Source organism: Pinus tabuliformis, chromosome 1_2 (assembly GCF_031772625.1).
Source record: "Pinus tabuliformis cultivar Carrire ecotype Pingquan chromosome 1_2, CPIR1, whole genome shotgun sequence".
Classification (NCBI taxonomy): domain Eukaryota; kingdom Viridiplantae; phylum Streptophyta; class Pinopsida; order Pinales; family Pinaceae; genus Pinus; species Pinus tabuliformis.
In genome coordinates, this window is record NC_142298.1 from 1,015,546,225 (window position 1) to 1,015,570,876 (window position 24,652).

Sequence of the window (24,652 nt, forward strand, 5' to 3'; positions counted from 1 at the left end):
TGAATTTGACCTTCTAAACCTTCAATTTCTTTCTCAATGTCCGCAGCAAATTCATCCAAAAAGCTCATCTTATCCTCTGCCTTGCAGTCAAAGGACTTTAGATACGAGGACAAGGACAAAGAAAAATTTTCACCTATTTCTTCATTAATATGATCATCATTCCATTGTTTGAAACCCTCAACTGAAGGAGAGTCTGTCACCAACTCTGACCTATCTATCCATTCCTCCAAAAACATGAGCCAAAGGTCTTGAAATGACTTAATGGATTTGGCAGGAAAGCTTTCAATCCATTGTTTGCATTTCCCTTGAAGTGAATCATAAAATAACATAATGCAAACATCTTCATGTTTAACTCTAAGAAGCCCAGCAAAATGACAGAAATCTGAGATATGCTTCAGAGTTAAACTCAAATCTTCTCCATTAAATTTGGGACCATTCCTTAGAAAATATGCATCCTTGGGAAAATGATTTGGGAAACCATGAATTCTTGAAAAATCTATGCATGCATACCTTGAACTAAGAATGGTAGCTTCTGGGTCCTTCATAACTCCAGTGGAATCACCATGAATGTATGAATTTTGAATTCTTCAACAATGGAGTCGCCAAGGTAGATTTGCAGCCTCAAAAAACCTTCTGAGCTCCTGCTACCTTCAGAAGTTCAGCTTCATAATTTCGGGAATGAGTAATCTTCAGGCTCCCGGCAGACGCACCAAAATGTTATCACAAAATCAGGTACTAAGGGCTGCTACTTAGCAAGATCTCATGAAACTATTTCAAACCAGGCTTTAGACTAAGGCTTAGCCTCCTTAGTCAGAGAGGGCTCTCTCATAGGTTATTGATATTGAACAAGATGGCTAACTCTTACAAGACACATGAAAAATAAGCTGGCTGGACAAATATCAAAATGATTCCCATTGGGCTTATGGAGTCTCACACATCTCAGCAAACAAAACACTATCCTTTCATAGAAGTCAGGGCACTTTACATCTAATGTTCAAACATAACTTACATAAAACACAGCTTGCAAAGCATACAGGAAGTCAGAGCATTAAACATGAATTCTGAGTGATTATGCTGTAACAAGACTGTAAAAGAACACTAAAGGGAATAAACCATCATACATTTGAACCATTAGATCTATTGTGAATCCTGAGAAGAAGCAACAGTTATTTGCATTACTGAAATCTGCTATACATAAACCAAAATAGTCTTGTCTTTTATCAAAACATCCAACCCTGAATACATAGATGATCTAGCCATATATAGGAATATGCTTCTAACTACCTGGAGCTTCCTCCTCCAGCATGAGGGGAGCTCGATTCTACCTATGATGACACCTACTAACCTTTAACTAACTAATAATTACAGCTGACTATTCATTGACAGCGCTGGAATCCTAAAACAATTAAAACTCTACTTCTACATCATGCTGGAAATAGCATTTATTACAATCAAACTGGTGCTCCTGCGAGGAAAATGAGAGAACAGGTTCATCCTCTGACAAATGGCTTCTTTAAGTTTGGCTGTGACAGGTGTCTGTAGTTGCTTGTTGGCCTTTAATATAACATGTTCTCCCACACCCTGAAATATAGGAAACTGTTCCTGATTGTCGGTCTTTGGTTTGCCTCAACATATTCGAATCCAAAGGAGTATGCTTTTAACCTTTCATTAACCAAAATAGAGTGGATTGCCACATCTTGGACAGGTGTCTCTCTTTTTAAAATTCCCGCTTGTATACCAAACTGTCTGTTTATGTTAAAAACACCACCTACAGCAGTTTCGTAGCGCGCTACGAAACTGCTGTGTGATTTAAAAAACATTGTCTTCCTCTAAAATCCTCACAAAATTGAATAGATGCTGTTTGCTAGGCTTCACGGTTCACCATTTGAAAGATACTGCCATCGTAGACAAACCCACTGGTTGCAGCTGTTTCTATTGGTCATTATGGAAAAACTACCCTATTGGTGGCTTCCTTTAGATTCTTGTCAAAATATGGGTATGGATTTGGATCACAGTATGCTGGAAGCTTTTCAAACTTCAAGAGAAGATGACAGAAACGTGATTCAAACCACCCTCTCCAACTCTGAAAATCATCTTCATCTGAAGCTGTAACATGGATTTGAATGAAAAAATCATAACTAGAGCAGAAAGGAAACCGTTCAAAGAGTACATTCCAGTCACCACTGTTTGGCAAAGTGCTCCAATTTAACTCCATTTTCATTATTGCATCCCAGCCACGTGAAAATTCTGACTTGAGTTTTTGTAGGGTGCTTTTTGTAACATTGTAACTGCAGCGACTATAGGGGTACACTGGTATGATAATTGGCATATGGTGATGTCTATCTGATCCATCAGAATAATCAGGCTGGGTCTCCACCAATGTCACTGGAGTTGGCCACTGCCAATGTGCATATATCCAAAAGAATCTTGAAACCAGCATACTGACGGTGGCATTTGGAAACATTTGGCAAACCCGTGCAACAAGCACAGCCCAGTGTATTCCTCCAAGAAACCCGAAAGTATGTGAATATATTCCTCTCCTCTTTGCCCAAAACTTGATACATCTCAGGGTGGAACGGAAGTTCTCAATCTTGGGTACTAGCTGAAGGATCCGTGCGGTAACTCTGTATCCATTCAAACCTTTGACAGTTGTATCATCAATATTCTCAAGCAATTTTTCATCGAGAATATCCATATCTTCTGGAATTGTTCTCAGACTCATTTGTCTTCTGACATGCTTCTTGCAATGCTTGAAATGTCTTGAAGTTCTTTTTCAGTAGTGATAAGATAGCCTTTTGCCTAAAGATCGCCCCTAAAGTCTTATTTTTACAATTAAAACAGAGGCGAACCATGCCATCCCATTCCTTGAAACTAATTGGAGGAAGAGGATTACAGGGTTCAATACGTACAACCGAGGAGTCAACTTTTGGAGGAGGCCTGAAATTGTTCTTGCCAACTTTCAAGAGATGTGAAACACGAGCTAGCAATTGAGTATTCACTCAAAGCCGGCAATACAAATTATCTCCTAGATTTGCAACAAGTCTCATAGCAAACTCTCTTTGGAACATGATAACGGCACATCTAAAATTGGTCTGTGTGATAACAATTTAAATGTAAGCGAAGAAGATATCTGATAAGGAATATTTGCTACACACACACATCGAAATAAGGCAGTTCACATTTGAGAACATCTCCTTGAATGACCTGCAGCCGAATGGCACTGCTTGTGCCTTGTACCCTGCACTACAATTCCAGCACCATACGAGGATCCAACTCGACTGCTATTACCTTCTTGGCTACCTCTGATACCTAGTTCTGCGTTTTCTCTGATACCCACGGTTCGGAATAGAAATACAATCAATACCTTATCACACTCTGCATCAACTGAACATATTGACTGTAACAAATACCCATTATTATTGTACACAATTTTGAGATGACAAATACGGTTCTGTTGGTTCCGAAGAATAAAGTTGCAGGCCCTTTCCTATACGCTCCCGTTCAAGGTCATGAGAATCATAATCTCCCCACCGAAGTTGCACATCAATCCAATCTCTATCACTTGCCTTCTGATCAAAAATATCTTTAGACTCTGCCACAAAGAGGATCCAATCCATCAAGACACCGACTATGTGGATGCATATAGATTAACCAAATGGGCAAACCTATTTCCTCCAGCGCCATTTGTATTATCACTTATGTTGGTGCCAGACAAACGACCTGGAATTGCGGTTCCTATTGAAAGTGCATTATGTCCACCTCATAACCACCGCAACTTTCACTTATACAACTGTCAACCGTCTCTTTGCAAGCACCCATATTATAAAATGTTGCATTACCGCCAACTTGGAACATGAGTGATACAGAAGGGCAGCTCATTTCCATTCCTTACACATAACTTGGTTGAACTCAATGAATCCTTCCATTGGCCATTTTGGATCAACAGCCCTGCTAGGATTTTAACTTCTACTGAAAACTCGAACAAATCCCCAATTTCGTAGCATGCTACGAAAACACCTAAACATGTAGCGCTGCGAAACTGCTAAAAAAGAATTCAGGCGCTGCGAAAACACCCTGTCTTTAAGCTAGGCTAAAAATTTTTGGCAACAACATTTTCAGTGATAACACTACTAACACTAATCATTTCATAGAATAGTTCCACTCATTCTCACTCATGGAAACATTCATATGTATCCTCATGAAACACATAAAATATATGTCATACCTTCATCACCAATAGATCAATTAATAGTATTAAGCAACATTCTTCCTCAACATGAATTACAGGGTATTCCACCTCATGACATTCAAATAACATGCAAGGTTTTAGGGTATCAAAATTGATATATAAGTCACTGTATGCAGGATGGTTGCCTCTAGTAGATGGAAACTCCTCCACCATAGTGAAATAGTTTAATTTCCTTGTTGTTTATCATTTTAAATGCCAACAACGTCGATTCCTTCGAAGGGAATTTAAATCCATCAACTTGTATTTATTTACACATAAAATTCTATCCACTGTTAAGCAACTTTGTGTATGTGATTTCTGGATCACAATTGTTTTGGGTTATTGCACCTCCTTCCTAGCTATGCAAATTGGAAACTAGGCTATGCTTTCAATGGTTGGGCATTTCCCTTCTAGTTGTTAAGTCCACCAACAACTAAAAACTATTCTTTAGATTTGGGTGTATTTTCCTAGCATTTAACAAAGTTGGATCGACCCTCCAATGCACTCAATGAGCATTCCACATTGTTATGGAACCAACTCACAAAAAGATAGAAAAGATAGACCAACACCTTAGAATTCAGCTTATTCGAGGGGGAATCCTCATTTACATTACACAAATGAACAATTCTTTGATAATACGAATGACAAGACCTCCTTTCTATATATAGAAGCCTAAGGGGTAAAATATAATCAAAGTCGGCATAACAATAATAATGTAATGGCACAACAATAACAATAATGGGATTCTATGGGGCACAATATTAACCATATGGGTACTACATGGGCACAACAATATAATAAGGGGGTTGCACTAATAACAATAAGGGGTTATGCTAGTAGTATAGGGACCTAACATGCCCCTCTCCTTAAAAAAGTGTTGTCCTCAACGTTTGAGTAGTTTTGGATTCTTTTGTATAAAATTATCATCCTTCCATGTGGAATCTTCAGCGGGTAAGTTCTTCCACTTGATGAGATACTCTGAAACTGATCGTTTTCACAGCTGTCAATTTCTTGTTTCTGTGATTGCTTCAGGTTCCAATATGATTTTTCCTTCCTCGTCAAGTTCTAACAATATTATTTGAATTGGGATCTTGTGCAACTTTTGAATGAGCGACCACACTTCTTCGTCCTTCTTCCATTCATCCCTTGCTTCGTTTATCCAATCTGGTTGGATAATAGAAATAGCACAAAACAATGCTTCCATATCCTCATCCTTTCTTGAGAGCGCATCTACAACAACATTTTGCTTTCCTTTTTTGTAGATGATTTCAAAGTCATAACGCAACTGTTATAGACATATTTGGGCACTTAAACCCCAATTTTATATGCTGATAAACTAGGGCTCTTTAACCCCTAAAAGAGTTGTTTTATACCCTAAAAGAACATGGTCAACTGATTACATCATTCCCCAAAAGTTCCACCTGAAAAACCATCCAGAAGTGGCCTAAAATGGACCATACTGACTGCTCCACTATCAGGGTGCGATGCATACTGACTTCTACACTAGCCAGGTGCAATGCATACTGATGAGGCCTTCTGTAGGGTGTGATGAGCGAGGATGGAAAAATTTTCGAGACAGTTTGCTAAGAGGATGCTCATGAAATCTTCTAGAAACTTCTCCTATGACACTTGCCTCTCTGAATTCGCCCAGGGATGAGTAAGAGATCCAAGAAATCTCCAAGTGGAACCAAATGCAACAAGTGGAATGACACTAATAAAAAACCCAGAGATGACTCACACCCTTGCACACATCTATAAATGGATCCCTCATCTGAGAGATCTAGAGGCTGGAATTTTGTGAATTGCAAGGAAGTGCTGATAGTTTGTATTTGAGAAAGAGCATTGTATTGTTGGTGTGATCTTGCTATTTCATGAGGTGAAGAGGGATTCATGCTGGGAGGATGATGCTGGATCAGACAACTGGGTTGTAATTCTCCCTTCTATATAATAAAGTTCTTCGAGTTTTCTTCCATATAACTGTGCAATTGTGAATGTTATTATTTGTGAATGCCATTGTATGTTCATTATATTTCTAATTCCGTAATGATTATGATATAATAGATCAAGATGCTTTGACGGTTCTTTGTTACTGTGTTTCTACAGGTACTCTCCAAGCGGGATAAGTACGGAGAGGAGTCACAAGCTCTATCAAGGGGGGGAGAGATCAAGCAAGGAGTTAAGCGGAAGATCCAGGTTGGTTCCTTTGTCTTTCTCTTATCTATTATACATAGAAGAAATCACGAATTGCTTTAAACTGTTGTTTCTAGGGTAGCTGCCAAACCTAGAGGGCTAGTCAATAGAAAAGACACTAGTTTTCCTAGAAACAAAATGGCGACTCCATTGGGGATCGAATAGATGTTTGTTTATTGTTAGTTTTTGTTTTATAAACTACAGACGGAGCCTGAAGTCAGCCAGGTAGCCTTCGAACTGCTCTTTCTCTGCAATTGCATAGTAGATGAATGTTGCTTCAGTCAATCTCTGGTTTAGTTTATGAATTAAACATTTGACTTACAAGAATTCTTGATGCCCTTTTGGTAGCTCAGAAACCTCTCAATATCATTCCTCTATACATTTCTCTTTACTATCCATCATAGCTCAGCTTAACTCACTGAAAACAACTACAAATTTGAGCCAAAACCCAATTTAGTTGCGCTCCTTGGCCCATCGCACTGTCTGTCACTGTCAACCAGTATGCATCGCACCTCCCGAGTCTGTAAAGTGCGATGCATCCCTGTTTCTGTGAATCCCAGGTGCGATGACTGACTGAGCCTATTTCCATTCTTGAAATTGGGGGGTTTTGTCCTTATTTTCAGTTCTATTTAGTTGATTTGCTGCTTATGAACAATACCTCATTACTGAAGCCTGCTTGCATCACATAGATCAACCTCCATTGATTAGGATTAGTAAATGTTTTTTATGTATTTTTCCATCATTTACAATCCTTTGTCAAAAAGTTGCTTAAATCGATCTGTCGCTTTGGTACAAAAAGTGTCGTAACTGTCGTTTTGTGTCAAAAAGAGAAGTGTCGTTGAGTCTTCCTTCCCTGAATGGTCGATTGAACTTTTCTTCAAGTATTTGGTTTGATTTGTTTTTATTTGAAGTGTCGAAAGCATTTTTATTCAAAATTGAAAAGTGTTGTTTAGTCTTCCTTTCCATTTTGAAAAAGAAATTGTCGAAAATGTTGCTTTGAGTAAAATATTTCAGATCTTTGCTACACTTAGTTTTCCTTTTTGGCATTTTTCACATTACGGGGAACGAAAAACAAATACATGCATTTGCATTTGCATTTAGTTTATGTGCGAGATATGATTTAGGAAAATGCACTAGTGTGTGCTCTTTGCTCTTTGTTTGAAATAAATTGTAATCTTCTTTCCCTAGTAGCTAGGATTTTCATTGCTCAAAATAAGCAACGATTGTTTATCATTGTAGATTTCATTTTAGGAATTTCAAATCAACATCACGTAGTGAACCATTGAAAGGAAAATTTTTAAACAAGATCAACTCTAAAATAAATTTTAATGAACCTAACAACGCTTTGTAACTTAACGCAACACATCTAGAGGTCTAGGCTAGAGACATGTTCCGGCATCGAAAAACTAGTAACTATCATTTTCATCGAAGGTTGGGTGATTCCTCCTCCTTGATATGACAAGTGCTAGCATGGAATTTTTCTCCCCGTATCGTCGAGTATATATTGGGAGACCACAATAGCCTTACATACTTTATCCATAGGAAGCATTCGGGAAGATTGACTTCTGTACATAAGTCCTTGGTAATTTCTCTTTAATTTATCACCAAGGTGTATATTGTAGTTTTGAGATTGGTTTGGTAATCCCTCTGTCTAGATTTTCCAGAGTAGTCATTTTCATTATTTTCGACTCTTTAAAAGAAAAGGTCCATCTGAGCACTTGTCACTTCAGGCTCGTTAAAAATCAAAGGGGACTAGAGTCATCTTTAGCTTTTTCTCGACTCTTAAAAACTGAAAAATCAAAGTTGTGTCAAAGCGTCATTAAAATTTATTAATTTGGAATAACATCATTTTCCTCTTAATTTTGAGTTGATCAAGTAATCCGCAATCGTGGAAGAAAATCAATCAAAATGCCGTCGGTCGCGGAGACTGGCGAGTCAACCATCTTTGACTCTGGAAACGAAGCCATTCCGGGAAAAACGGTCTCATTTAACTGAGTCCAATTCATTTGGTTTATTTGAAACTTTTTCTTCAACATCGTTAGAGACTACAATTACTCCGATCATTTATGGTACATCTGCCTTTAGAGAAGAAGTTCCGCAGTTACAAGAGGACATTAGAACTGATCCTAGTGTAACGGTATACACTTCTATACCTGAAAAAACTCCATCTAGAGTTGATCCAGAGACTGAAGTTCACTTAACTGAACATCTGGAAGTTGAGTTCCAGAATTCAGTAGGTGTCACCCTTCCAGTATTTGTCACTACAAAAGCTATACCTTTTTCGGCCCTAGAAATATTTTACGAACCTGATGGTCTACCTCTTCCACCTAGATTGATTGTTATAGAGGAGATAGTAGAGGATCCTCCATCCAGTACCTCGTTACATTTTGAAACTGGGATTCATATGTATCCTTCTACTCTTGAAGTTGGTTCTTTTAATCATCCTTCATCGCAAGTTACTATCGAATCGCTAGGAAATCTTTTGGATAGAATAAACATGTATGAGCAGCCATCAACATCTAGGACTGTGTCATTTGATACAACAACGATAGAACTTCCTGCTACCATTCCTACAATGTTTGCTGGTATACCATCTGTTCCAGCTAGTTATCAATCATTGGCAAGATTCCACTTAGAGGCTGCTTTAACGACATGGTTTGCTCCTATTTACTCATCTGGAATGCCATCTGGTATTTCTTATGTTGAAACTCAACAAATTGATCCTGCTTGCCAGTATCAATTTGGGCAGACCAGTATTCAAATATCGATATATCCTTTGAACACTGGACTGCCACCATATGGAGGGAAGTATGCATTTCCATTTTTCCCTCCTGGGGAACAATCATATGAGGGTTTACAACAAAATTCAGGTCAAATTGGAATTACATCTAGTGGTTGGGTACCAATACTGCCACAGCAACCAAGGGTTGTATATTCAATGCAACCAATCCAACATGTGTCGAATATTTCCACTACACCTACTATTGTGACTGTGTCGCAAGTACAAGCACTGCCTGTTGTGTCTCAACCTCAAGTCTCTCAGGTTGCAATACAACAACCTCTTGTCTCTACGGCTCAATCACAACCTCAGGTTAGTGCTTCCTTACCTAGAACGACTCAGGCTCAAACGAGTATTATCACTCTGCATCTTGGTCAATATTCCAGTATTGGGCAACAGCAAATGGTCCAACAACCATGGCTGGTACAATACCAAAAACTGCAATTCCAGCAAACCCAACCTCAGTTTGGGCTTGGTCAATATCAAACCTACCAAGGACCTGAGCAACAAGGCTTTATAGGTAATGGACAACCGCATTTTCAAAACGGTTATCAACAACCACAATATATTGGTTATGTCCAACAACCTTATCAAAGTTACCAGCATCAGATACATTATTTTGGTATGCAAAGACTTACTGCTCAGGAAATTCCATATTATCTTGGGTATGCTTCACCTAACCTGAATCAACAGTTGCCTTTTGTAGCAACTCTAGAATTACCAGATTTGAACCGGCTGATGAATGATCCAATTGCATATGCCCCTTGGTGGCCAGTGATTCCTCATAAACTTCCCTCCGATATTCCTAAATTCAATGGAAATCCAAGTGAAGATCCAACGAATCACGTAATGACTTTTTATTTGTGGTTCTCATCTAACACCTTGAATGATGATTCAATTAGGCTTCGCCTTTTTCAGAGAATGCTCACTGGTCCAGCAGCAAAATGGTATATCAAATTGCCTAGAGCTTCGTTTGATAACTTCAGTGCCCTTACCACTACTTTTATAACCCACTTTCAGTTACCCATAAGGTACGAAACAGGAACAGAACTCCTTACCAACTTTAAACAGACCACGACCACTCACATATCTGATCATATTCATGAGTGGCGATGTCGTCATCAAATGGTAAAGACGTATGTTCCTAATCAGCTTTTAGCTGAGTGGTTTATTAAGTCCTTATTGCCATCTATAACTGAGGACGTGGCAAAAGGAGGAGTTGTCACTGAAGAGCAAGTCATTGCTCGTGCCCAGTATTTAGACTTGATCTATACTCAGTCTGGCATGCTCTATGACAAAATTCCTAACGCTCTTAGACCAGAATTTTCTGTTCCACCCCCTCCTAAATCGAACAGGGACTCTCATGCTGGTGATGGCGTGATCGGTGCCTCAAGCACACAAACTACAAAGGCTCCATCTGGTAAAGCCCTTGTAGTTTCTAGTCAAAAAGCAAATGACAAACCTCTTGCCTCGGAGATTAATGCCATGTCATCTGACAAGGGCAAGAATCCAAAGAAACTAGGGGGCAAGAAGAAAGGGAAAAATAATAAGAAGAAACAAGAGAATTCAACTCCTAAAAAATCTTCTGCGAAGCCTACTGGGCCAAAGAAATCTCCTCGTTTTCCATGTTACATATGTATTGAGGAGCATTGGACGAAACATTGTCCACATCAAGCTGAGGTTTCGAAATTTTTAAAGACTTCAAGTACCTCAGCGGTGTTGACTGATCCATTTCTGAACCCAGAAACTAATCTGGTTGCTATTGATCATGCTTCCACATCCCAAGTGCTTATGCTTTCCATCTCAAAACAACAAAATGATGCTTTGATATTGACAAGGAATAAAGATTATAGGAATCCATCATCGTCAAACAACCAAGCTACAGAACAACCTGGTAGTTCGACAACGACTTCACTAGAAGTTGTTCCACCCATTATTCTTTAGTTAACTATAAAGCCGCCAAAGGGAGTCGTACATAAGTCAACATTTAATCCTCGTGCTTGAGGAGAACAGAATTATAATATAGTGGAGGACCTGGCTCAATCGCCATCTGCTATTTCGACACTTGAAGTACTGTGAAATTTCCCCTCCCAAAAGCATGCTTTTTTATTAGCAATAGGTGGGATTGATCCAGCGGATTCTAATCTTGTGGCCTTTAATCATATAGGATATACACCTCAGTTACTGGCCCAACTCGCTTTCCTTATACAGGTAAAAGCCCTCAATAAAATTGTTCATCGAACAATCATTGATGAGGGGGCATCTACTTGTATTATGTCAATGAGTTGCTGGAAAACTCTAGGTTCACCACCCTTGTCACGATCATGAACGGCACTAAAATCATTAGATGGAAGAACATACACGCTGTATGGGATTTTAAGTAACTTGCAAGTTGAATTGGGGGGCAAGACAGTAGAGATTGAAGTCGAGGTCATTGATGGAAACCTTGATTAAAATATCTTACTGGGAAGGCCCTGGATTTATGCTATGGCTGTCGTTGTGTCTACATATTTTAGAAAGATTTCATTTCCCTTCCAAGGTGGAATTACAATCGTTGACCAACTAGCCTTTTTTCCTAACAGTTCACAAGCTACTGGAAGCATTCCATTGATCCATGGAAGTTCTCAATCGCTTCAAAATGTCGGAGTAGGTCTCCTAAAAGACCCTTCCTTAATGGGTACTTTTTCCCTCCCGCCTCCAACAAGACTTGCGAAGGTGGCCACAGTGGAAACTTGTCACATGATCTCTTCTACATCACCTAGGATTAAGAAGAACTCCGACGATTTTGATAGTGCGGGTCACTGCGAGGTGTTGCCACCAATCCCCATAGAATCTTTGTAGCAATCAATCTTTTGGGCCTGGGCGGCAAACCTGAATCAACACTCGACAAGTGTTTGGATAGATAAGTCTCTAGAGTATGGTACCTCTTCTGATCCTTGGTCTCGTATACATTCTACAGATGAAGGAATCATCCAGTCAATGATGATAGGAGAGATGTCATGGGAAGATTACCACCATCGTTCCCACCTTCAAGATAACAATGAAGATTATTCAAGCGACCTTAATCATCCTTTAGTTTTTGATTTTTTATCAAATACTGTAAATACAGTGGATTCCGAGCGAAATCTGTCCAATATTGAAGAAACTATCGCCATTAATATCTCGACCAAACCTAATGTTGTAGAGAATATTCATGTTGGCAAATCATGTTCTCCATCAGAACTGGAAATTTACTGCGCTCTCTTTCGTGAATTCAGAGATGTCTTTGCATGGTCATATGAAGAAATGCCAGGCATTGACTCAAGAATTGTTGAACATGAAATCAAGATGTATCTAGATGTCAAACCAGTACGACAATGGCTTTGACCTGTCCATCTGAAGAAAGCTGTTGCCATTAAAGCAGAGGTTGAAAAACTTTTGCATGTTGGTTTCATTTACCCTGTTCCTCTCATTGATTGGGTATCGAATATTGTTCCTGTAATGAAAAAACAAGGAACGATTAGAGTGTGCATCGATTATAGGGATGTAAATCAAGCGTGTCCAAAGGACAACTATCCTACACCCTTCATTGACCAGATAATTGATGAATGTGCCAGATGCAAAATCTTTTCATTCATGGATGGATTTTCTGGATACAACCAAATCAATATCCACCCACAGGACCAGTCGAAGACTGCATTTATATGTCCGTGGGGCACATTCGCATACCGTAAATTACCTTTCGGTTTGAAGAACGCAGGGGAAAATTTTCAGAGGGCAATGAACTACGCCTTCCATGACATCAAACACATTGTTCAACCATATCTCTACGATCTACCGACTAATTCTAGAAAGCAGACTAATCATCCACAGTGTTTGAGAGCCATATTTCTACGTTGCCGACACTACAAGATACAACTCAATCTACATAAGTGTGTGTTTTGTGTTGGTTCTGGTCAATTACTTGGTTTTGTAGTTTCTAAGGACAGAATTCGACTTGACCCATTTAAGGTTCAGGCAATACTTGACATGCCTCCACCTTCAAATTTGCTTTAGATTCAGAGACTCCAAGGGAAAGCTAACTTTCTGAGGAGGTTCATTCCACATTATGCTGAGCTCGCTAAAGGTTATACACGTCTTTTGAAAAAAGGGGTACCCTTCCACTGGGATCAGGTTGCGTAAGCTTCCTTTGATGCTTTAAAAGATTCCCTGATAAAAGCATCATTAATGTACACTCCTGACTATCAAAAAGACTTTAACCTGTATCTCGCCACTGTAGATACAACCATCGCCATGGTTTTAGTGCAAGAAGATAATGGAATAGAACATCCTATATATTATTTAAGTTGCAATATTAATGATACAGAAAGCAAGTACTCTTATGTTGAAAAGTTGGCTTTAGCAGTTGTTCAAGCAGTACAGAGATTTCGACACTATGTTCTCTTTCGCAAAACTACCATTGTGTCAGATTGCAACCCTATGACCTACATTCTGTTGCGTCAATTACTAGGGGGAAAATATTCCAAATGGATAGCCATTTTGTAGGAGTTTGATCTGGAATTCACCAAATCCAAATCAAAGAAATCTCTCGTCTTTGCGGAGTTACTTTGCGACCTTCCCTCGTCATCCAACGATTTAACATCTAAAGAATCAATCATGGATGAGACTCTGTTTCTGATATCGTCAAGAGATCTGTGGTATGGGGATATACTGGTCTATCTCCAAACCCAAACTTTCAAGCCTAACACCTCTCACTCTGAATAGCGACGTACTCAATACCAAGCCAAGGACTACCTGATTGTTGGTGATACACTTTACCGTCATGGTGTCGATACAGTTCTACGAAGGTGCCTCACACATGAGGAAGCCAAAAAAGTTTTGAATGACTGTCATTCAAGTGCTCGTGGGGGCATCTATCGGGTTACGCTACTGCACAAAAGATCTTAAAAGTTGGTTACTTCTGGCCAACCATATTCAAAGATTGCATAATTGCAGTCAGAAGTTGCCATGCTTGTCAAATTTTTTATCGCAAAACCAGATTACCACCTGCACCACTGCATCTAGTAGTTTTTGTTGGGCCATTTGCTAAATGGGGCATTGATTTCATGACATGTAACCCCACCTCGGCCAGGGGGCATGGGTATATTATAGTCGCTGTCAACTATTTTACAAAATGGGCCGAGGCGATGCCTACATTAAACAACAGTGGCGAAACGACTGCTCTTTTATTTTTTAATCATGTAGTTTCTAGATTTGGTGTACCACAGGCTATAGTCACATATCATGGGTCGCATTTTCGCAATCACATGATGATCGAATTGACTGCCAAATTAGGACTGTCCCATGATAGTTCTACTCCATATTATCCACAGGCTAACGGACAGGTTGAGGCAATCAACAAAGTCCTTAAGCGCATGCTACAGAGAATTATTGGAGTCCACAAACAGAATTGGAATTTAATCATGTACTCAACTCTGTGGGCATATAGGACTTCGGTGAGAAATGCGACCAGATTTACGCCCTTTCAGTTGGTGTATGGTCTGGAAGTTGTCTTACCAATTCAGTGCGAAATCTCGTCCCTCAAGCTTGCAATTGATCTGCTTCCCGAAACTTCTGAAGAAGAGGCTCGTTTCTTGGAACTAATCCACCTGGATGAAACCCGTCGTGATGTCGCGTTGGCTAATGAAGCACATAAGAAATGTGTCAAGGCACAATTTGACAAAAATGTCAAGCCTCGTGTCTTCTCAGAAGGTGACCTGGTCTTGCTTTATGATTAGGACTCTGACAAATTAGGAGTGGGTAAATTCAAACCATTATGGATGGGCCCCTACATTGTTAAACGAGTATTGACAAAAGGAGCCTACGAGCTAGTCGATTATGATGGGATTCCACTGTCGCAGCCCCGAAATGGGTTGTATCTTAAACGTTACTATGCTTGATTAAGTGTAGTAAACTCATTATATACATATGCTTTTATTGCATTTTTTTGTGTTTTCTTTTAGAGTTGTCATTTTGGTTAGGTAATCCACTTCGTATTTGTTGCAGATGTCAAACTTTTTGGACCTATTTGTTGGGTATAGAGCTAGTTATAGTACGCAGAACCTATCCTCTACAGCTTGGGCCATTTTCGCTCCAAATGGCGAGTTAGTGAGTTTCAGGGGGATATGTATTGGTCGATCGACGAACAACATTGCTGAGTATAGCGCGTTGATTGAATTTCTCTCTAATGCCATTTCACATGGCATATGCTGACTCGTTGTTAGGCTAGATTCCAACTCGTTATTCTACAGCTTATTTGCGTTTATCCATTCGGAACCCAGCTATTTATTGCATGTTCCTAAGAGTCAGGATTTTGGAAAGACATTTTGATTCCATTCAATATCAACACATTTCCAGAAACTTAAACACATTGACTGATTCATTAGCAAACTATGTGTTAGATAGACATTTGCAACATTTGTAAAGAAAGCATTTTACATCAACATTTGCATCAAGATTGCATAACTTAACCAAAATAAAACTCCGAAAATAAAAAATATATAGCTGTTTATAGTTTTTACAAAATGTTTTGTGTCCAAGACAAAATCGGTCATCTGACCAAGAAACTCAAAATGAATGTAGAAAAGCATCCTAGACTAATGATGTTGGTGATAACATGTCACCGCCTGTGCAATCATGCGCAAGAGCTTGGTCCATCGACTCGGCACACCAATAGTATGGCGCTGTAACCTCAAAGGTAACTCATCGGTCCTGACATCTTGAATACCGAGAGTGAGGCCTCGATTTGATTCTGCAGCATTGCTAGGGTCTCTGATATGTCCAGATCTCGAAGGATAGCCCTCCCTATAGCCTCTCCTACTGGAGCATCATCTGCCGCCCACGGGCATGCCACTAGTCGCATTGGTCTAATATTTGCACACACATATAAGTTTGATTAGTCTTGGTAATATTTAAAAGCATAAAAACATTATAAAACTGATAAACAAAGATGTGGTTGAATCATTTTACCTATAGCACTCCACTGCTCGCCAGCTAGTAACACCAAATCCGGGTCGCCTCGGAAATCCATCTTGACGTATGGATACTCCGCAAAGACCATCTCCTGACGGTCAAACCACTCAAAAAAGGCATCAGAGAAGGAAATCTATGACTGACCGGCATGTCTGGCCATAAGATCAACCCATCTCTGCATCCGTGGTTCCCTCGGTGCTGGCAATCCCAGTGAAATGTTCTGAGGCTGCATCAGTGGAATCCTCTCCAAAGCAAAAGCAGTCAATATGGAACCATAGCCAAAATTATTTGTTCTTCGATTCTTTACTTTGGAGAGTTTTTGTTTTATGACAGGAAGTACCGCCTCGCACCAGTTGAACACCTTCGGTTCCAAGCATTCTAGGGTGTATTGCATGTAAGATTTGTTTGCCAAGTGTAAAGCCACGCTGCCAGCCAATCTAGAAAAGTTAAATAAAATGGTCCTCAAGGGACAATCAGTGACATCCCAGATATTTATCTTGCCATCCCTGTTGGGCTGAGATCCATCTCTGTAGAACTGACGAATATAGTCTTTCACGAATTCACCTCCATGAGCGAATCCTGATAGTGAAAGAGGGGCACCACGCCTCGAAAACCCTGTCAGAAAGTAAATGTCCTCGACTGTCAATGGAATAGATTTGCCTTTGATATGGAATACCTGGTCAATTGGATCCCAAGCATCGAGAAAATACTGCAACAAACTGATTTGTTGCCTCATGTTGGATATGCGGAAGAACTTCAGCAAGCCACAGTTTCATAATGCAGCAACTGTGCCCTGGTCGTGTAAGGCAATCATGTCCTCTTCTTCATGTTCATGTTCACGCCATGTGACAACCATCTTGATCCAACAAAAATCTGAAATGCAAACAAAAGATGAGTTAGGATCCAAATTTGAGCAAAAACAGGCAAAAATTTGATGAAAAATCACTGTGTAAAGATGCCCTTCTGCGCCCATCGCACCCTGCCCTTGAGCAAGGTGAGATGCATACTGACTGGCCAGTATACAGCTCAGTATGCATCACACCTTTCGATGTAGACTAGGTGCGATGATTGGGGAACGAAATCTTCAAACCCCAAGGGCCCAGAAATATGGAAAAACTTGCTCAAAATCAAGAAAAGATAGAATGAAAATGAAGAGCTTAGGGTTAGCTCCTACCTGGTCCTGACAGCGCGGAGAATAGTCCACTGGATCTCCCAAAATCAACTGATGAAATTTGAGGGGGAAAACCACTCCAGAGCTCCAAAATCCCAAATTTGAAATGAAATGATGAAAGTGAAAGGTAAAACTACTTTTTATATTTACTATTCACGTACTTCAAGTAAAATGTTAGTTTTAATTCATTTTTCGTACATATATATGTATTTCTAATCAATTTGATGGAGTGATTGAGCAGGTTGAACGACTGACGAAAGAATCTAATGTGCTAAACAGTGAATTGAACATCTTTGACCACCAATTCAAGCATAATTTTGTCATTTCAAGCTTGTGTAAAAATGAATTTGACATTGAGCATAGTTCCCCCATGGTTTAAGGTCGTTAAAAAATAAACCCATCACCGAGCATAGTTCCCCATGATTCAAGCTCGTTAAAAAATGAACCCACTTTCGATAAATAACCTTTGTGATTGCCATGCTATCAACCTTTTGAGCCTTGGTTGTGTTCCTCCCATCACCTCCATTCTTTTGGCCCATCATACACTTCCACTTGATTGTTTACCCTTTTTTAGGAACAGCTGCGACGAGTGGTCTTATTAGCCAACCTCTTCACATCACCATGTTTTGAGAAGTTCCAAGCTTACCCGGAACCAGTTGCTACCCTAGACACCACTCGTTCCTAAAAAACAAGTCTCCTTTAAACTCTTTTCAGACTCGTTAAATATGAAAATATTGTCGAGCAATTGGCCTTTCTAGCTCGTTAAAGTGATTGGAAGTTCCATCCCTCTCATATATTTTAAATCTTTTTCGGACCTGAGGGATTATCTCACGAAAAAGTTCGAGCGCTTGTCTTTTTCGGCTCGTTAAAGTGATTGGAAAAGTCATCCCTTTCATATTATTTTATCCTTTTTCGGACCTAAGGGATTAATTTACGAAAAAGAACTGTTGGAGTTTCCTTTTTGTCCCTTTTCAAAATCTCTAAACATGAAAAGGATCGAGTTATCCTTGTCGTTAAACTCGTTAAAACAATAGCGAAAAACTCGTCCACCCGAGACGAGACAGAGTCCCCTTTTCATCCCTTTTCAAACTCTCTAAACATGAAAAGGACCGAGTTATCTTTGTCGTTAAACTTGTTAAAACAATAGTGACAAACTTGTCCACCTAGACAAGAACGAGTTTCACTGTCGCTAGACTTGTTAAAACATAGCGACAAGTTTGCCCGAAGGGTAAATTATAGAACAAGCATATGTTATCCTCCTCAAGCTTGAAAAAAATAAAGAGGTACTAGTCAGCAATGACTGGGGAAAAAGGGAAGAAAACTTGAAGAAATTTTATGATAGTAGGTCACTCTTGAACATGACACATTCACTCCACCATTATTGAGTCGAGTTGGGTTATTCTGTTCACTGGTCATCTCACCATTGGTCCTCCACACCATCCATCTTTTGGGGTTAACGCTACCAATCCATCTCAGTGTTGCCGATATGTTCAAGAGAAGTCATTCAGTTGAGAATTCACCATCCAGTTAATGCCTCATTCACTGCAATACCTTCAACCTCCAGTTTTCATGACCTCCATTCCCGAACCTTGTGTCGTCAGATCATTTTCACCTCCAAAAAATCATTTGCTTCGTTTCGTGTTGTAGATGTGGGATACATTAAGGCCCTCCTACGACGAGTCACTTATTGTTGACGTCAGATCATTATCCAAGAAGTTGACTTAGAAACAACCCTTTCAGTACTTTGAAGCTTGCATGCCTCAATGGAAAGTTTCTCACTTTCGGTGATAGGTTGACATCAATGGCCTTCGACCGAAAGATTCTGCGTAGTGTTCGACATCGGATCATATATTCACACCACGTATATTGTATTGTAGTACCTTGAGGGTCATTATCATTATCGGTGATTCCTCTCGCATCTGTTAACAGCTCACATTATTGGCTGGTAATCAGGCGATGTCTTTCCATGTTCGATTTCAGAGCATCTTTTCACATGGATTGACTTGTACATTGGGCGAAGATTGAACGAGTTTGAAGATCCTGGATCTAGTTTCATCCATCCAGGCTGCAATATATTCAGGGAAATAAAGACATCAAATGTACAAAGAAGCTGCACAGATGGTCATCCAAGCCAAGGATGATGACTCTACACTTGAAGAATAACCAGTCTGCACTTGCAGACAACTATCTATTCTATGTACATGAAATGAATTTATAAAGCTGAGCATGGGAATGCCCGCCTCAGCTAGATCATGAAAAATTATATTATGATGATGCATTTATTGTATCTTATACAGGTCACCTTCCAGTTCGAAACCTCGGATCCTCATGATAAAGCATTTCACTCGACATCAAATATTTATGACTTCATGCTTTAGGGGGAAACTGTTATAGACATATTTGGGCACTTCAACCCCAATCTTATATGTCAATAAACTAGGGCTCTTTAACCCCTAAAAGAGTTGTTTTATACCCTAAAAGAACATGGTCAATTGATTACGTCATTCCCCAAAAGTTCCACCTGAAAAACCATCTAGAATTGGGCTAAACTGGACCATACTGACTGCTCCACTATCAGGGTGTGATGCATACTGACTTCTACACTAGCCAGGTGCGATGCATACTGATGAGGCCTTTTGTAGGGTGTGATGAGCGAGGATGGACAAATGTTCGAGACAGTTTGCTAAGTGGATGCTCATGAAATCTTCTAGAAACTTCTCCTATGACACTTGCCTCTCTAAATTCGCCTAGGGATGAGTAAGAGATCCAAGAAATCTCCAAGTGGAACCAAATGCAACAAGTGGAATGACACTAATAAAAAACCCAGAGATGACTCACACCCTTGCACACATCTATAAATGGATCCCTCATCTGAGAGATCTAGAGGCGAGAATTTTGTGAATTGCAAGGAAGTGCTAATAGTTTGTATTTGAGAAAGAGCATTGTATTGCTGGTGTGATCTTGCTATTTCATGAGGTGAAGAGGGCTTCATTATGGGAGGATGATGTTGGATCAGGCAACTGGGTTGTAATTCTCCCTTTTATATAATAAATTTCTTCGAGTTTTCTTCCATATAACTGTGCAATTGTGAATGTTATTATTTGTGAATGCCATTTTATGTTCATTATGTTTCTGATTATGTAATGATTATGATATAATAGATCAATATGCTTTGACGGTTCTTTGTTACTATGTTTCTACAGGTACTCTCCAAGCGGGATAAGTACGAAAAGGAGTTGCAAGCTCTATCAAGGGGGAGAGAGATCAAGCAAGGAGTTAAGTGGAAGATCTAGGTTGGTTCCTTTGTCTTTCTCTTATCTATTATACATAGAAGAAATCACGAATTGTTTTAAACTGTTGTTTCTAGGGTAGCTGCCAAACCTAGAGGGCTAGTCAATCGAAAAGACACTAGTTTTCCTAGAAACAACAACATAATTGTGACCCATTTTTGTTGCTCTTTAGAGGATAATCTTTGTTCTAAAAAGTATTTAAGACTATCATGATCCGTTTTTACCTTGAAGTGTCTTCCCATTAGGTAGGGTCGCCATTTCTTAAGTGCATGTAGTATTTCCAACATTTCCTTCTCATAAATAGCTTTGTGTAAATACTTTTCTTTGATTGGACGACTTTTCTAAAGCATCACATTCCACAATAAAGGTTTTTTTGAAGTCCGGTGTAGCTAATACTGGTGCTTGGTACATTGCCTCTTTAAGATGTTCGAAGGCCTTTGTTGCTTCCGAAGTCCATGAAAATGCATCTTTCTTCAAAAACGTTGTTAGAGGTGCTGCTATTCTCCCATAATTCTTAACAAACTTGCGATAATATCCTGTCAACCCAAGAAATCCTCGCAGATGATTAATGGATGTGGGGATTTTCCATTCCTTAATGGCTTTAATTTTGCTAGGGTCTACCTTAACACCTTCATGAGATACAATATGACCCATATATTCCACCTCTTGTACTCCAAAGAAACATTTAGAGCTTTTTGCATATAATTGTTTCTCCTCCAATAGTTTGAGCACCCTATCAACATGTTGAACATAATCCTTCCAAGACTTGTTGTAGATTAGTATATCATCAAAAAATACTAACACAAATTTTCTAAGGAAGGGTTTGAAAATGGAATTCATCAAACCTTGAAATGTAGAAGGTGCATTGGTAAGGCCAAAAGGCATGACCAAAAATTCATAATGACCCTCATGAGTTCTAAATGTTTTTTTCAGAATGTCTTTAGTCTTCATTCTGATTTGATGATATCCTGAACGAAGATCCAACTTGGTGAAGTAAATTAATCCATGCAATTCATCCAATAATTCATCAATGACAAGAATGGGAAATTTATCTTTAATAGTGAGGTTGTTGAGCTCCCTATAATCCGGACACATGCGCCATGATCCATCCTTCTTGTGCACCAATACTACTGGAGCAGAGAAAGAACTTTGACTAGGTTGAATTATACCAACCTCTAGCATTTCTGTAACCATACGTTCAATTTCACTCTTTTGGGCATAGGGATATCTGTACAGCATGATGTTTGGAGGAACACTTCTTGGAATCAAATGAATAGCATGATCATGATCACAAATAGGTGGGAGGCCTTTGAGAGTCTCAAATACCTTGGAATCAATGTCCAAGACTTTTTGGAGATCTGGAGAAATAGATGATTTTGATGTGGGAACCTATAGCGAACATAATTGTGCAATTACGCCTTGTTGTTCCTTCTTTAGAAGCTTTTTCATACCATTAGAGCTGATTATCTTTCCCTGTTTCCCTGCAATACCCCTTAATTCAACTTCCTTTCCTTCCGCACAAAATTTCATGAAAAGTTCTTGAAAATTAAAAGCTATTGTACCCAAGGATTATTGCCATTGGACTCCTAGTACAACATCAACACCACCCATTGAAATATAAAGAATTGGGCTATTCAATACATATTCTCCCATGGATATCTTGATATTATGGTACTTTCCAGAGAAATTTCACTTGACACTTTGCTGCTAGATACAGGAAGCAATTCAATTCCTTGGCTATCTTACAATGAATAAAATTATGGGTACTTCCCAAATCAATCAACACTATTAACTTTTTCTTCTTGATATGTCCTTCTATCTTGATATTTTGAGGAGTGGTAATTCTAGCCAATGCATTACAAGATATGGTTGGATTCATTTCTTCTTTATCTAGAGTTTGTTCCTGGAGTATATCCTCTTCTTTTGACGTTTCTTGTTCATTTTCTTCCTCCTCTTCATAATCTATGTAGAATAATTTCTTCTCAGCACACTTATGACCTTTAGTGTATTTGCTATCACAACTGTAACAAAGACCTTTTGCTATTTTTTCTTCCAATTGTTGTGGTGTCAACCTTGTAGGTTGTGGAAGCCTAGGGGCAACAACACTTCCATCTTTATAGTTGTGAGTGGTAGGCTTCCTGGTTGCCATAATTTTGCTTTCCATTTTTCTTGCTAACCTGAATGCCTTCTCCAATGAATCAGGTTCCCAAAGGTGAACCTCATGTTGGATATTATCCTTTAAAGTCCCTATGAACACATCAATCCTATGCTCCACATCAATCCTATGCTCCTCTAGAATATCTTTTACCCTTATGTTCAATTTTTGGAAGTCCTAAAAGTGCTCCATCATTGAACCCTTTTGTTTGAGATTTATCAATTGGGTAAAAAAGGTGTTGCTTTTTGTATCCTCATAATGTGCTATTATTTCTTCCGTGAAAATTGTCCAAGTGACAATTTTCTTACAAGAGCAAAGCCATCGATACCATACAAACTGATTTGGTTCCAAATATAAAGTTGCAATACGTACCTTTTGTGTGTTTTGCACATTATGGAGATCGAAAAGTTTCTCCATCTGTAGTATTCATGTTCCAGGATCCTTGCCATCAAAATTGATTTTTGGAACATGGTGGGTATTTAGTCCAACATTAGAGTCTATGAAATCATGATTAACATTTCTTTTGTTCTCATCATGAGTTTCCTTTACTACCCTTTCGCCATTAGTAACCATTTCTTGTAGCAAATTATTCAAAATTATCTTCAATTCTTCCATCTTAGCATCCATGCCATTCATCTTAACATCCATGCCATTCATCTTAGCGTCCATGCCATTCATCTTAGCTTCCATGTCATCCATCTTAGCTTCCATTCCATCCATGTTAACTTGCACTCCATTCATATTAGCTTCCACACCTTTCATCTTGGCTTCAGTTACCTTTTGTGAGAGTGAAATTTGTTGTACTTGGTCTTGTAATTTTGATATATCATGTTGCATTTCTTCCTCTTCTTCACAAGTCATGTTAGAGATTTCATGCTGCTTACTAGGTGTTTCCATTTTCTCTCTTCAGGGCACCAATTAATGCTAATAATTCTTCACTATTCCCTTTGAATTACTTCAAACTAATTTGTCAAACCAATCTTATGCAAAATTAAAAAAAAAAAAAAAACTACACATTTTTTTTGTTTTACTTTGTAAGAGCTTGATATTGAATTTGTTGTATCTCTATAACTGTAGATCTCAAATATATGAAATTGCATCCTGCAGTGGCCCTTTGAGTCCTCTTTCTAACCCCGCAAGTCTGATTAAGATTGGATTCTCCAAGAAAGAGTTATGCCAAATCTCCCACGGTGACCTCATTATAGACTAGTTCAATAGAGCGAACTTGTATGAAGCGCCACGTGTCACTGTTTCGACCTTATTACCTGAAACTAATATACCAAAAACTAAAGTCTGTCATGTTTCAGAAACTTGTTATGAAATTTTAATCTGATGCTCAGAACAAAAGCTATGACGATTTCCCCATGTCACCTGTTTGGAATGTAATTTGGGAGTCTGCAAAAACCCTAACTTCCTCAGATCATATCTCCGAAAATATAGAGAGGCAAGCTCTGAAATTCGGACTTGAAGTTCAGAACAATTTCGAATCAAATGGGTTTTTTTGTTAGCTTCTGAAACATCGCAAAACAAAAATTGTTTCGACAATACCACGATGACCTGTTTGGAGTAGCGAAATCCTAGAATCCAAAGCTTTGATACCAAATGTTATGGAACCAACTCACAAAAAGATAGAAAATATAGATCAATGCCTTAGAATTTGACCTCTTAGAGGGGGAAACCTCCTTTAAATTACATAAATGAACAATTCTTTGATGATACAAATGACAAGACCTCCTTTCTATATATAGAAGCCTAAGGGGTCATAATATAATCAGAGCCAACATAAAAATAATAATGTAAAGGCACAACAATAACAATAGTGGGATTCTATGGGGCACAATATTAACAA

The 24,652-nt window shown here is 38.9% G+C and overlaps 1 pseudogene; it reads right to left on the minus strand.

The window, feature by feature from the left end:
• Positions 1 to 2,678: 2,678 nt before the first annotated feature.
• LOC149209555 (ribosomal RNA small subunit methyltransferase pseudogene) lies at positions 2,679 to 11,131 on the minus strand (annotated as a pseudogene).
• Between the last annotated feature and the right edge of the window lie 13,521 nt (positions 11,132 to 24,652).